Raw genomic sequence first — 13,704 nt, 5'->3', positions numbered from 1 at the left:
TCTGATTGATACCTCCTCAACATCGATACATGGAAGACATTATGTATCTTTTCCAACTCTGGAGGTAGTGCCAACCGATATGCCAAAGGACCCACTCTTTCCAGAACCTCATATGGCCCGATAAAACGAGGACTTAGTTTCCCCTTCCTGCCGAATCTCATAATCCTCTTCCAAGGAGAAACTTTGAGGAAAACTTTCTCACCCACTGCATACTGAATATCTCGTCTCTACAGATCAATGTAGGACTTCTGACGGTCTGATGCAGTCTTAAGTCGACCTCTGATCACCCTGATCTTCTCCTCGATCACGAACAATTTGGGTCCAATCATCTTTCTTTCACCCACGTCATCCCAACACAACGGGGTTCTACATTTTCTGCCATACAAAGCTTCATATGGAGGCATCCCAATGCTTGACTGGTAGCTGTTGTTGTAAGCAAACTCAATCAAAGGCAAGTGCGTATCCCAACTACCCTCAAACTCAATCACACAAGCCCGTAGCATGTCCTCCAATATCTGAATTACTCTCTCGGTGGCCATGCATGCGTGGGTGGAATGCGATACTAAAGTTCAAGCTTGTTCCTAGGGCTCTCTGAATACTACCCCAGAATCTAGAAGTGTTCCTAGGATCTCTGTCTGATATGATAGATACTGGCACTCCATTTAGTCTCACAATATCATCAATGTATAAATTTGACAATCTTTCTAAAATGTAGTCCATCCGAACTGGCAGAAAATGAGCAGACTTAGTTAGTCTGTCAACAATGACCAAAACTGCATCATGACTCTTCTGTGTCCTCGGAATTCCCATTACAACATCCATCGTTAATCTTTCCAATTTCCATTACGATGCGGTAGTGGATGTAACAACCCGATGGGTACTTGATGTTCTGCCTTTACTTGCTGACAAGTTAGGCATTTGGATACAAACTCTGCCACATCTCTTTTCATACCCATCCACCAGTAATGCTCCTTTAGCCCTCTATACATTTTTGTGCCACCAGGGTGCATGGCAAAAGGAGACTCATGTGCTTCCTTCAAAATGATCTGCCTCAAATCAACATCATTAGGAACACATATTCTGCCCTGGTGTAGCAATAGACCATCATCTCTGATTGAGAATTCTGGTTTCTTGCCCTGTCGGACTTCTTCCATCAACTTCGATACTTGATCATTACGGCGACCATTCTTATCTGATCAATCAACACTGGCTGTACATGCCATGCAACTGCTGTCTGCCCCTCATCATTAATCTCTAAACTGGCATGTAATGATCTCAACTCATGTACCAAAGACAAAGGAGTAACCCGTAAACTTGCCATAGTCTTGCGACTTAAGGCGTCAGCCACAACATTAGCTTTCCCTGGCTGATAGTCTATCAGACAGTCATAGTCTTTTATCAACTCTAACCATCTCCTCTGTCTCAAATTCAGCTCTTTTTGGGTGCCCAAATACTTCAAACTCTTATGATCTGTGTAGATGTAGCACTTCTCCCCATACAAATAATGTCTCCAGATCTTAAGAGCAAACACAATGGCTGCAAGCTCCAAATCATGTGTCGGATAATTCCTCTCATGCGGTTTTAGCTGGCGTGATGCATAGGCAATGACATTTCGATCTTGCATCAACACACAACCTAACCCATTGTGAGAAGCATCGCTATAAATTGTATACTCTTTACTCAGAGTAGGTAAAGTCAGGACTGGAGCCTCTGTCAAACATCTTTTCAACTCATCAAAACTTTGCTGGCATTTGTCCGTCCACTGAAATTTCACATCTTTTCTAAGCAGCTTGGTCAATGGAGATGCCAACATGGAGAATCCCTTCACAAATCGATGGTAGTATCGGCTAAACCAGAAAACTACGAATTTACGTGACATTTCGGTGGCCTCCAATTAAGGGCGACTTCAATCTTACTTGGATCTACCTTGATACCCTCTTCTGATACTACATGCCCCAAGAAAGATATTTCCTTCAGCCAAAATTCACACTTCGACAATTTGGCATATAGCTGTTTCTCCCTCAAAATCTGCAGTACAATCCGCATATGTCTATCATGCTCTTCTACATTCCTCGAATAGACCAATATATCATCTATGAATACCACAACAAACTGGTCGAGATATGGTCTGACAATAGTGTTCATCAGATCCATAAAAGCAGCTGGAGCATTAGTTAACCCGAATGGCATGACTAGGAATTCATAATGGCCATATCGGGTTCTGAAGGCAGTTTTAGGAATACTTTGTTCTTGTACTTTCAGCTGATAATAACCTGATCTCAGGTCAATTTTGGAGAACACAGCTGCACCCCTCAACTGATCAAACAAGTTATCAATGCGGGGCAATGGATATCTATTCTTTATCGTCACCTTATTCAACTGTCGGTAATCAATACATAACCGGAGAGTGCCATCCTTCTTCTTTACGAACAACACTGGCGCTCCCCAAGGTGACACACTAGGGCGGATAAAGCCCTTGTCAAGTAATTCTTGCAACTGCACTTTCAACTCTTTCAATTCTGCAGGTGCCATTCTATATGGCGTTATGGAGATTGGGTCCACACCAGGCATAACATCAATCTCAAACTGCACCTCTCTTTCTGGAGGTAATCCTGGCAATTCATCAGGAAACACATCCGGAAAGTCACATACCGTAGGGATGTCCCTTAGTGCTGGACTCCCCACCTGGGTGTCTATCACATGTTCCAAGTATTCTTCACACCCCTTTCTGATCATCCTTCTGGCTAGTGCAGCCGAAATGATGTTTGATGGCAGTAAATGCCTCTCCCCGTGTATTACCACATCACCGTATAAAGGGAGACCAAAAGTGAGTATCTTGATCTGATCAATCATGGCATGATGCCTGGCTAACCAATCCATGCCCAAGATGATATCATACTCTTTGAAGGGCATTTCAATCAAGTCGGACAGGAAAACATGTCCTTGGATCACCAAAGGACGGTCTCTATAAATTCTGTTGACCCGGACTTCTTGTCCTAACGGACTAGTTACTAGCACTTCAAAACCCATTTGCACACATGGAATAGCAAGTGAACTAACTATGCTAGCACTAACATATGAATGGGTTGAACTCGGATCAAACAATACAAATACTTCTTGATCAGAGATAGAGAATGTACCAGCTACCACATCAGAAGTCTCAGCCTCTTCTCGCTGTCTCATAGTGTAGATTCTGGTCGAAGCACTTCCTTGTCTGATCGACCAATCGTGCCTTGATCGCTCAAGCGGTGCTTCTACCGCTCTTCCTCTTCCTCGCCCATCGTGAACCTCTGAGAGCAGGACTATGAATAGATCCCTCGGCAGTAGTAGGAGTTGGACTATATCTTGGAGCACTAGTACAGTCTTTAGCTATATGGCCCTTGCCTCCGCAGTTAAAGCAGGCTCCAGTGGCCCAGTAGCACTCCCCCCCATGAATCTTGCCACAAGTCTCACAGGGGCGGGTAGAATGTGAACCCTTGCTTGACTGCTGACCAGACCTAGGGGGTCTCTGTTCGGAGAATCGGCCCCTACCAAATCTTGCACCTCGACCCCTGCTGGGTCCACTAAACTTCTTTCTCTTTCCAGAGGTAGCACCAGAACTTTGTTCAACTAATTTTTCCCCCTTGTCTTTTTCTGATTTCTCAGCTTTTTCTGATTTTTCTTTCCTTGGGGTTGCTTCTGATTCAATTCTCTCCAGTTCAAGTGCTTGAGACATAAGCTCTGAGAAGTTGCTGTGTCGAAATCCCACAACTTGCATCCTTATGCTGGGCTTCAAACCCGTCTCAAATCTCTTGCATCTTGCCTTGCTGGTAGTAAGGAGGCTTCCCGCATAGTGACTCAGGCGGGAGAACTCCCTCTCATACTTTGCCACCGATCGGTTCCCTTGTTTCAAACTAAAAAATTCTTGCAGTTTCTGGTCAACATATGCATCTAGGATGTATTTCTGTCTGAACTCTCTGATGAAGTCATCCTAGGTCAAGATCGGTGGTTCACCAAGCCGTGGGGATGGTCTTCCACCAATCATTCGCATCCCTTGCGATGGCGACAGAATACTCAAACTTTAGTTCATCTTGGCAGTGCAGCTTCTTAAATACTCTGTCCATTCTTTTAAGCCATTGCTCTGCCTCTAAAGGGTCCACCGTACCCTTAAACTCTACAGCCCCATACTTCAATAACTTGTCGTCGTTTTGGAGGCGATGGTTGTGCCACGGTGGTTGTGGTGGAGCTTGAGCAGGCATATCTGACCATTTCTTTGAAACATCGCGACCATCTCATGCGGGTGTGCGAGGAATGCGGCATTTGTGGTGTCTGTGACCCACTAACATTCGGTAAAGTGGGGCTTCCTTGTGCCTCGGCTTCAGCATCGCTCAACTGAGCGATCCCCTTCTTCCATTTCAGTTTGAAGTTAGGGTATCTCCTGAACAAGTAACACATGGAGATTTCCCTCCGTTAGTTCATATTTATGATGTAATGCACTGTATGTAACGAATATGGACATTGAGCAGTTGTACTTAACAAAGAAAGACACAAATTTATATTTAAAACATACTTCAAAAATTTTGCTCTGATACCACTAAAACAGTTTTAGATCTATACCTTATCTAATTGTTGGTAAAATTTCAGGTCAATTTGACCTTCCTAGCTCGAGTTATTACTGTTCATTTGGTCAGTTTGGTGCAGTGGCAGCCTGCTCTCATTTCACTTTGGTCAATTTGTTCACCCGATTTTGGTCGGTTCTGGACATGGTTCCTTAATGAAAATTGTGCTCTTTTATGTCTATTTTCATCCCCAATTTGTGGCATATCAATTGGACTTGTAAAATTTGAGTTTTGGTCCTTCAAAGTGGGTTTGGTCATGCTGCCAGCAGCATGACCATTAACCTACGAATTTGGTTTAATTTCCTAACATTCCCACACAATCCATTTGGTCATAATTGACCATTATTTCACTTCACAATAGGTCCAACATGCCATTTATGCATTTCTCTAAATTTTGCCTCAAAACCCTAAGTCCAAAACCCTAATCTCACTACTTTGTTACCATTAACAATTTCAATGCCTATATACATGCTTCTTTAACTCTATCAAGCTCATATACACCTTAAAGTCCATCAAATTCATGCACACACATCAAAACCCTAGCTAGATGAGTTTTGCTTTAATCCTCCAACAATTAATTTATTTTCATTTTAAGCATAATTCTAAGTTAATTGAACTATAAATACAATTAATTCAACTACAATTTCAAGTTTAGCTTACTAACCTTTCTTTGAATTTTCAATCTTCAAATCTTTCACTTTCTCTCAATTATTCTCCTTCTAATCTTCCTTTCAAGACTTGCTTATAATTTTTCTTCAAGAAAATTAAAGGATTTATGGTGGAATTAGTGTTTAGAAAGCTTAAAAATAAGCTTTCATGGAGGAAAATTTGAGAGAGAGAACTTGGTAGAGAGGGAGACGGCAATGGAAGGGAAGAAGGCCAAAATGACTTTTTTTTCTTTTAATTTATTAGTTTCATATGTATTTTCACTTAATTGACTTGGTCAATTATGGTAGGAAAATTAAAAATCAATTGTGACATCATTTTGATGTCATAAAGTAATGTAATTAGCTTTTTCTTTTCTTTTCTTTTTTCATTTATCTAATAGTTCTTTAATTTAATTCCCGATTCCGAAATTTTCTTTTCTCTGATTTTATTTGACAGTTAGGTTAGGAGTCAGCTCTCGGGGTCAATTGACCAAATTGCCCCTCGCCGGTTCATCCCGGTTTGCAAATAATCCAATATTTCTTCCGGCTCCCTGACCTAATTATTTGACTGGCTTAACAGTTCTTTTTCGTGATTTTCTCTTTTCCACTGTGTTCATAAGGGTCCTAAGGACCGCAGGGTCACTTTTTACGGTTCGAAATTTGAGTTTAAAATGACTTCGCAGTCGTTCCCGAGGAGGTCACCCATCGCTATGACTCTCGGCTCGTTTAACCTCTTATGTTCTGTTTTTCTTATTTATAGTTAACAAATTAAACATTACTAGTTATTTGTGTTTATGGTTTCTCTAGTTGTCTTAAGTGTGGTCCTAATCCCCTTAATTGTTCGGACCGACACCGGTCACCGGAACAGTGAAATCTACCAGGCTATGCAACCGGGGGTGTTACAATTTGGGCCCAATTTCAAGAAAACAACCGGACAGAGTCCGACCATAAAGTGGACCTTTCAACGGGGAGTTTTTGACTCACCTGACCTGTAAACACAATATACAATCCATTGGGGAGCTCAGCTCACCCTCCACATACTCATATCATCATAAAGATAAATGGGAGCTCAGCTCCCTCATCCAGTCCATCAAACATGCATATAATAATTTTACAGGTCCACAATAAGAACTTATATTACAAGCCCAATTTAAATGAAGGTTTCTAACACATGCGAAAATTTTAGAAATTCATAGAATTACATAAATATTGATAAACGACCTGCGAGGGAGAAAAGCAGGTTAACCTCAAAAATATCCTCCTGTGGCCTGAAAAATATTGAACAGGAGTGAGCATTCGACTCAGAGAGTAAAATATCAATTTTAACCATAATCTCTATAACTATCTAAAACTAATGCACCCTCTAGAGTAAAATGCAACATCAATAACATTTTCACATCATAACATCAAAAAGGTAATTTGGAGCACTCACGCACCCTGTAGCATCAATCATAATATATGGGAGCTGATCCTATCTGACTCTCTTAAATCCAACCTGGTGCCAGCGAAGAACTCAAGCCGGACTTTTGCTTAATAAACCAAATCGGGGGTCCCAGCGAAGAACTCAAGCCGTGACTATCCCCCGAAGGATCGGGTCCCAACGAAGAACTCAAGCCGTGACTACCCGTCCTGTCCATAGTCCACACCATATCACACGCACACCAACGCACGCACACTGCTCCAAATTATCACAACAACATCCATGGCACGTTAACAGTTATGAATGCAACATAAATCGTGCCTAGAGTTTAACTATATAAATATATACATATAAGTGATGCATGGGCATGCTTGAACATATAATAATATCGAAATTACAATTAAAATTAATATTTTACTCACAGACTTGACGGTGGTCACTGAGGCGGCTGGGCGGAGGAAGAAGGCTGTCCCGGCTCACCTGATAATTTTATTACAATCATTTAATAAATTTGACTCAATACAAACAAGGAAAAAGACCAAATACGTCCTAAGTCGTGCCGAAAATCCGGCAGAGTTTCCCCTATATCTAGAACCTACCCAACCTGCAAAAGGGCTCAAAACACACTTCTATACTCACAATCCATATATCCACAACTCAATCACATCACCCAGCCCCTCCTGGGCCCATCAAATCAGTCATCCATCACAATAAGTAAAATTTCATTTTAGTCCTTATAATTAATCATTTTTGCAAAAACTGCCCAAATAAGCTCTAAAAATTCTAAAACTTTGCCCCGCGGTCCTTAGCAATATTACTAAGCTATTGCAAAAAGAATCATAATTTTCTAAGCTACCACGAATATTTTATGGATTTTTAATCCTATTTAAGCACTAGAAAATTACGAAAAAGTAAGGCTCGGGTTTACCTTTGCTGATTCCGACTTCGGGAACGCGCTCGGGACGTCTGACAATGGGGGGATAGCTAAAACCTCGATCCAATTCGGAGACCTTTCCGGTAACGGGTCTGTTTGGCCGGAAATTTACAGACCCGGACAACTGTCGAATTTCCGCTAATTGAGGATACCTACACGAAGCCCATAACACGGGGGCTAGTACATAAATTTTTCAGAATTTTCTAAGCTCATTTAATGCTCGGAAAAATACTGCGAAGTTCCGTGGGACCCACCGAAAAACGGTGTCGGAAAAATTCGAAATTTATGTCGCCGCGAAGCTCTCGACGAGTGGAACGCGCTGGTACTCTCGGTTTTCTCGTGGGGTTCACGGTTTATGAGAAATCTAGCCCAAAAGTCGAAACGGGCTAAAATCTTCCCGAGCAAAAATCGGACAAACCGCTCAATGGATTTCGGTGTTCTTGGTGTCTATGGAAAGCTCTCGTCGAGTAGATGAGTTTAGACACAAGACCCGGTCCGATTGGTGGTCGGATCGGCCAGATTTTGGCCGGGAAGTCCAAGCGTCGCGCGCGCGCTGCGCGTCCTTTCTGAGGCCGTTTTCCGGCGTTCCAGGCAGCGGCCGGCCATGGGGGAGGGCCGAGGTGGGGCGCCGGCGAGGTGGGGAGGCAGGGGAGGTGGCGACGCGGCAAGGGGAGGAGGGAGGAGGGAGAAAAGAGAGAGAGAAGAGGAGTAGGTCGACGCGTGCGGGAGGAAGAAGGAAGAAAAAGAAAAGGCCGGTCCGATTCAACCGGTCCGATCCGGTCCGGTTCGATTCGGACGGTCCGATTCAGGATACTAAATTTTGAATTTTTACTCTGCCTCGGGACCGAAAACGAGGTCCAAAAATTTCGAAAAAATTTCAGAAAACTCAAAAAAATACGTAGACTCCAAATATATTTTTAGTTTTGCCACGTGGTCTTTAAATTAATTTTTAAAAATCATCAAAGTTTATATTTTCAGAAAATCGAACCCGATTTTTAAAATCCGAAAAATCTCAAATAATTTCTTAAAATTTAATTAAAATTAAAATATCAATAATACTCATAAAATAATAAAATTTAAAATTTTGGGGTGTTACATTCTTCCCCCCTTATAGAAAATTCGTCCTCGAATTTTACACAAGGCAGAATAAAGCACATGATTATACATTGAACAAATAAGGGTACTTGTTACGCATGTCCCGTTCTGACTCCCAGATGCACTCTTCCACTGACTGGCTCCTCCACAAAACCTTAACCATAGGGATCTGTTTTGATCTCAGCTGTCTCACTTGGTAGTCCACTATGGCTACAGGTTGCTCCTCAAACGTGAAGTTCTCTTTTAGCTCTATTACATCCGGCTGTAGTACATGAGAAGGATCGAGAATGTATTTCCTGAGCATGGAGATGTGAAACACGGGATGAACGTGAGAAAGGTTGGGTGGTAGCTCCAATCGGTAGGCAACTGCTCCAACTCTATCAGTAACCTCAAAAGGTCCGATATACCGAGGTGCCAACTTGCCCTTCTTTCCAAATCTCATGACTCCCTTCGTTGGAGAAACCTTCAGGAATACATAGTCGCCTACTGCAAACTCCACATCCCTCCGTCTGGGGTCTGCATAACTCTTCTGCCTACTGAAAGCTGTATTCAGTCGTTCCCTGATTAAAGGAACTACCTCTGAAGTGTACTGCACTAGGTCTACATCATGCACCTTCGCTTCCCCCATTTCCATCCAACACAGAGGAGACCTACACTTTCTTCCATATAGTGCCTCATAGTGTGCCATCCCTATGCTGGAGTGATAACTGTTGTTGTAGGCAAACTCCACCAAAGCTAGCTGCTCATCCCATTGACCTCCAAAATCCAAGACACACATGCGAAGCATGTCTTCCAGTGTTTGGATTGTCCTTTCGGACTGTCCGTCTGTCTGAGGGTGGAAAGCCGTACTGAAGTTCAACTGCGTGCCAAGTGCCTCCTGCAACTTTCTCCAAAATTGAGAAGTGAACTGGGGCCCTCTGTCAGATATTATGGAAGCAGGAACTCCATGCAATCTGACTATTTCTCGAATGTAGAGTCGGGCGTACTGTGCCACAGAATATGTAGTCTTCACAGGCAAGAAGTGAGATGATTTGGTTAAGCGGTCTACAATTACCCATATCGAATCATACCCTCGCGTGGTACGAGGCAACCCAGTCACAAAATTCATAGTAATCATTTCCCACTTCCATTCTGGGATAGGGAGCTCTTGCAGCTTCCCTGACGGTCTCTGGTGTTCAAACTTCACCTTCTGACAAGTCAAGCACTTGGACACACTATACAGTGTGTAGTGTGCCTCTCGCATGATTTCATTCCTGAGGTTGTCCACATCGGGCACACATATCTTAGAACCTTGCACTAGTGCGCCATCATTGGCAAATCCAAACTCACCATCTTCACCCTGCTGTACTCTTTCTATGATCTTCATCAATTGTTGGTCTCTGTGCTGGGAAACTCTAACTCTGTCTCTCAAGTCTGGCCTCACTGAAAAATGAGCCAGCAATACCCCCTCATCTGAAAGATCTAGGATTAAACCTTAATCCATCAACTCATGTACCTCCTGAATCAACGGTCTCTTCTCCGTTGAAATGTGCGCCAAACTGCCAGAAGATTTTCTGCTCAAAGCATCTGCTACTACATTGGCCTTCCCAGGGTGGTACTGGATGGTGCAGTCATAGTCCTTTAGAAGCTCCATCCATCTCCTCTGCCTCAAGTTTAAATCCCTCTGTTGGAAGATGTACTTCAAACTCTTGTGGTCGGTGTATATCTCGCACACTTCACCATACAGGTAGTGTCTCCAGATCTTTAGTGCAAAGATTATAGCCGCCATTTCTAAATCATGGGTGGGGTAGTTCTGCTCATGCCTTTTCAGCTGTCTTGAAGCATAAGCCACTACTTTTCCATTCTGCATCAAAACACACCCTAGGCCAACTCTGGAGGCGTCACAGTACACGGTGTATCCTTCACCACTCATAGGTAGTGTCAACACAGGGGCGGTTGTTAGACACTCCTTAAGTGTCTGGAAACTCTTCTCACAGTCATCTGTCCAAATGAATGAAACATTCTTCCTAGTCAACTTAGTTAGGGGAGCCGCTATCCTGGAGAAATCTTGCACGAAACGCCTATAGTAGCCAGCTAGACCCAGAAAACTTCGCACCTCAGTGACTGTTGTAGGCCTAAGCCAATCAGTTACAGCTTCAATTTTCTTGGGATCCACTTGGATGCCTTCACTAGAAACCACGTGTCCCAAGAATGAGATGCTTTCTAGCCAAAATTCACATTTTGAAAATTTGGCCTATAGCTGGTGCTCCCTCAAAGTCTGCAACACCATCCTCAAGTGCCACACGTGTTCTTCCTCGGTCTGAGAGTATACCAAAATGTCATCTATGAATACGATGACAAAACGGTCCAAAAATGGCTTGAACACCCGGTTCATCAAGTCCATGAAGGCTGTTGGTGCATTAGTGAGTCCAAAAGACATCACCAAGAACTCATAATGACCATATCTTGTCCTGAATGCCGTTTTGGACACGTCCTCATCCCTGATTCTCAACTGATAGTAGCCTGATCGCAGGTCTATCTTGGAAAAGAATCTAGCCCCTTGGAGCTGATCAAACAGGTCATCGATCCGAGGAAGTGGATACTTGTTCTTCACAGTCACCTTGTTCAGCTGTCTGTAGTCAATACATAACCTTAATGACCCATCCTTCTTTCTCACGAATAGAACAAGAGCACCCCAAGGTGAAGTGCTCGGACGTATAAAACCCTTGTCCAAAAGCTCCTGTAGTTGCTCCTTTAGCTCTTTCAATTCTGCTAGTGCCATCCTGTAAGGTGGCATGGATATGGGATTTGTACCCGGCACAACATCAATGCAAAACTCTATTTCCCTTCCTGATGGCAACCCTGGAAGCTCCTCTGGGAAGACATCCATAAATTCTCTGACAACAGGAACATTTTCCATGCTGACACCTTCTACAGATGTATCTCTCACCAATGCCAAATACCCTTGGTATCCACGCCTCAACATTTTTCTAGCACTAATTGCTGACACCAAATTATATGGAGCCACGCTCCTGTCACCATCAAAGCTAAACTCTTTCACACCAGGTATGTGGAAATACACCTTTTTGTTCCTGCAGTCTAAGGTGGCATAATGAGTTGCCAACCAATCCATCCCCAAAATTACATCAAAATCCATTACTGGTAGAGGAACCAAGTATGCTGGGAGGATCTTTCCATCCACTACCACTGGGCTACCCGGAAAAACCATATCTACCTCTATGTCGTCGCTAAGTGGGGTAGCTACTGACAAAGGACATCCTAAGGTTGTAGGGTTTCTACCCAACCTCATGGCAAACACAGGGGAGACAAATGAGTGCGTAGCACCCGGATCTATCAAAACACGAGCCTCATAAGAATGGACTGGAAGAATACACGCCACAACCGCATTTGAAGCTTGATCATCATTGTGGGTCTGGGTGAAAACGCGAGCTTGACCCTACCTTGAGTGGCGTAACCACGACATCGACTTCTACCTCGACCGCCTCCAAATCCACGTCCCCCTTGTCCTCGGCCTGTTGGCCATCGATCGCTGCCATGCTTGGAAGCACCGGATACAATGACGAGGAACATTTGCAGAGAACCTGTGACCCCATCTGTGGCTCACTGAACACGGGGCATTCCCTAGCAAAGTGACCTGGTTGGCCACACCTGAAGCATACTCCTGAACCCATCAAACAAGGTCCTGAATGTCCTCTTCCACACTGCGCACAAGGTGCCAAGAAGGATCCTGAACCAGACCCAGAACTACTGTATCCTGAACTGTGACCACTGCTGGATCCGTACCCTGGTCTGAATCCTCGAGGTTTGTGTCTAAAACCACTCTTCTTGTTCCTACTCTTCCCTCTGTAATTACTCTGGCCACCACTATCCGGAGTACCCATTTGGGGAACACCGGTAGAACCCTCTGCTCTGTTTTTCTTTGCTCTTCCGCTGTCATCCACAGCATAGCTAATCTCAATCTGTCTGGCTCGATCAACGACCACATCAAAAGACTGATCAGACATCATGGCCAGGTTCGCATACCTCCTGTCAAGCCCCTTTAGGAATCTCTTTACCTTCATAGTTTCTGTAGCTACTGCTGTAGGGGCATATCTACTTAATTCCAGAAATTTTGTAGCATATTCATCTATAGACCTGCCATTCTGTCTTAAGGCCTCAAAGGCCCACTGTTTCTAATCTCTGAAGCTTTCTGGCACAAACCGATTGATGAACAGTTCCACAAACTGAGCCCACGACAAACCCTCCATCCAAGGTAACACGTAGTCATTCATCCATTGTCTAGGCATAGGCCCCATGACATGCTGCATACACTCTATTAGTCTTCTATCAGTCAACTGCAATTACATTTCTGCACATGCAGGAATCCAAAAACCGATATACATCATCTGACACATCATAAGTACCAGGCACCAACTTCTTAAAATTGATTATCTGTTTGTAAGGTTCCCCTCTTGGTGCGGTGGACTGCTGCTGCTGTGGAGGGTGGACCATATACTGTGCCATCATATCGATGGTTCTTTGCAACCCAGCTAGAGTAGCTGCCATGGGGTCCATGGGACCCTGTGCCATAAAAGGCCCGATCTCAGCTTGTGGCGGCTCTTCTACTTGAGCAGCTCTAGGCCTCCTACCCCGCCTCCTCGGGGCAGGCGCCTCAACTTGTGCCGACACCTCGTCAGGCACATCCGTTACAGTGCGATGGCGGCTCTTACTTCTATGCATTTTCCTGAAATTCAGCAGCATTAGCCCACAAAATTCAAAACTGCACATTACACAGGTCTATAGACTCATATTTATACACAATATATGGAGCAGAAACTAGAAGCAAAGATGACAATGCAAGACAAATGTGGACCCTATTTTCCACATGTGACTCCTAGTAGACTCTTCCCAATACTTTAGACAAACATTCCCTAAGAATCTGGAGCCTAGGCTCTGATACCACATTTGTCACGACCCAACCTATGGGCCGGACCGGCACTAGGACCTGGGCCAGCCTAAAGCCCCCAAGGC

This window comes from Hevea brasiliensis, chromosome 4 (assembly GCF_030052815.1).
Source record: "Hevea brasiliensis isolate MT/VB/25A 57/8 chromosome 4, ASM3005281v1, whole genome shotgun sequence".
NCBI lineage: Eukaryota > Viridiplantae > Streptophyta > Magnoliopsida > Malpighiales > Euphorbiaceae > Hevea > Hevea brasiliensis.
This window is presented reverse-complemented; position numbering follows the sequence as displayed.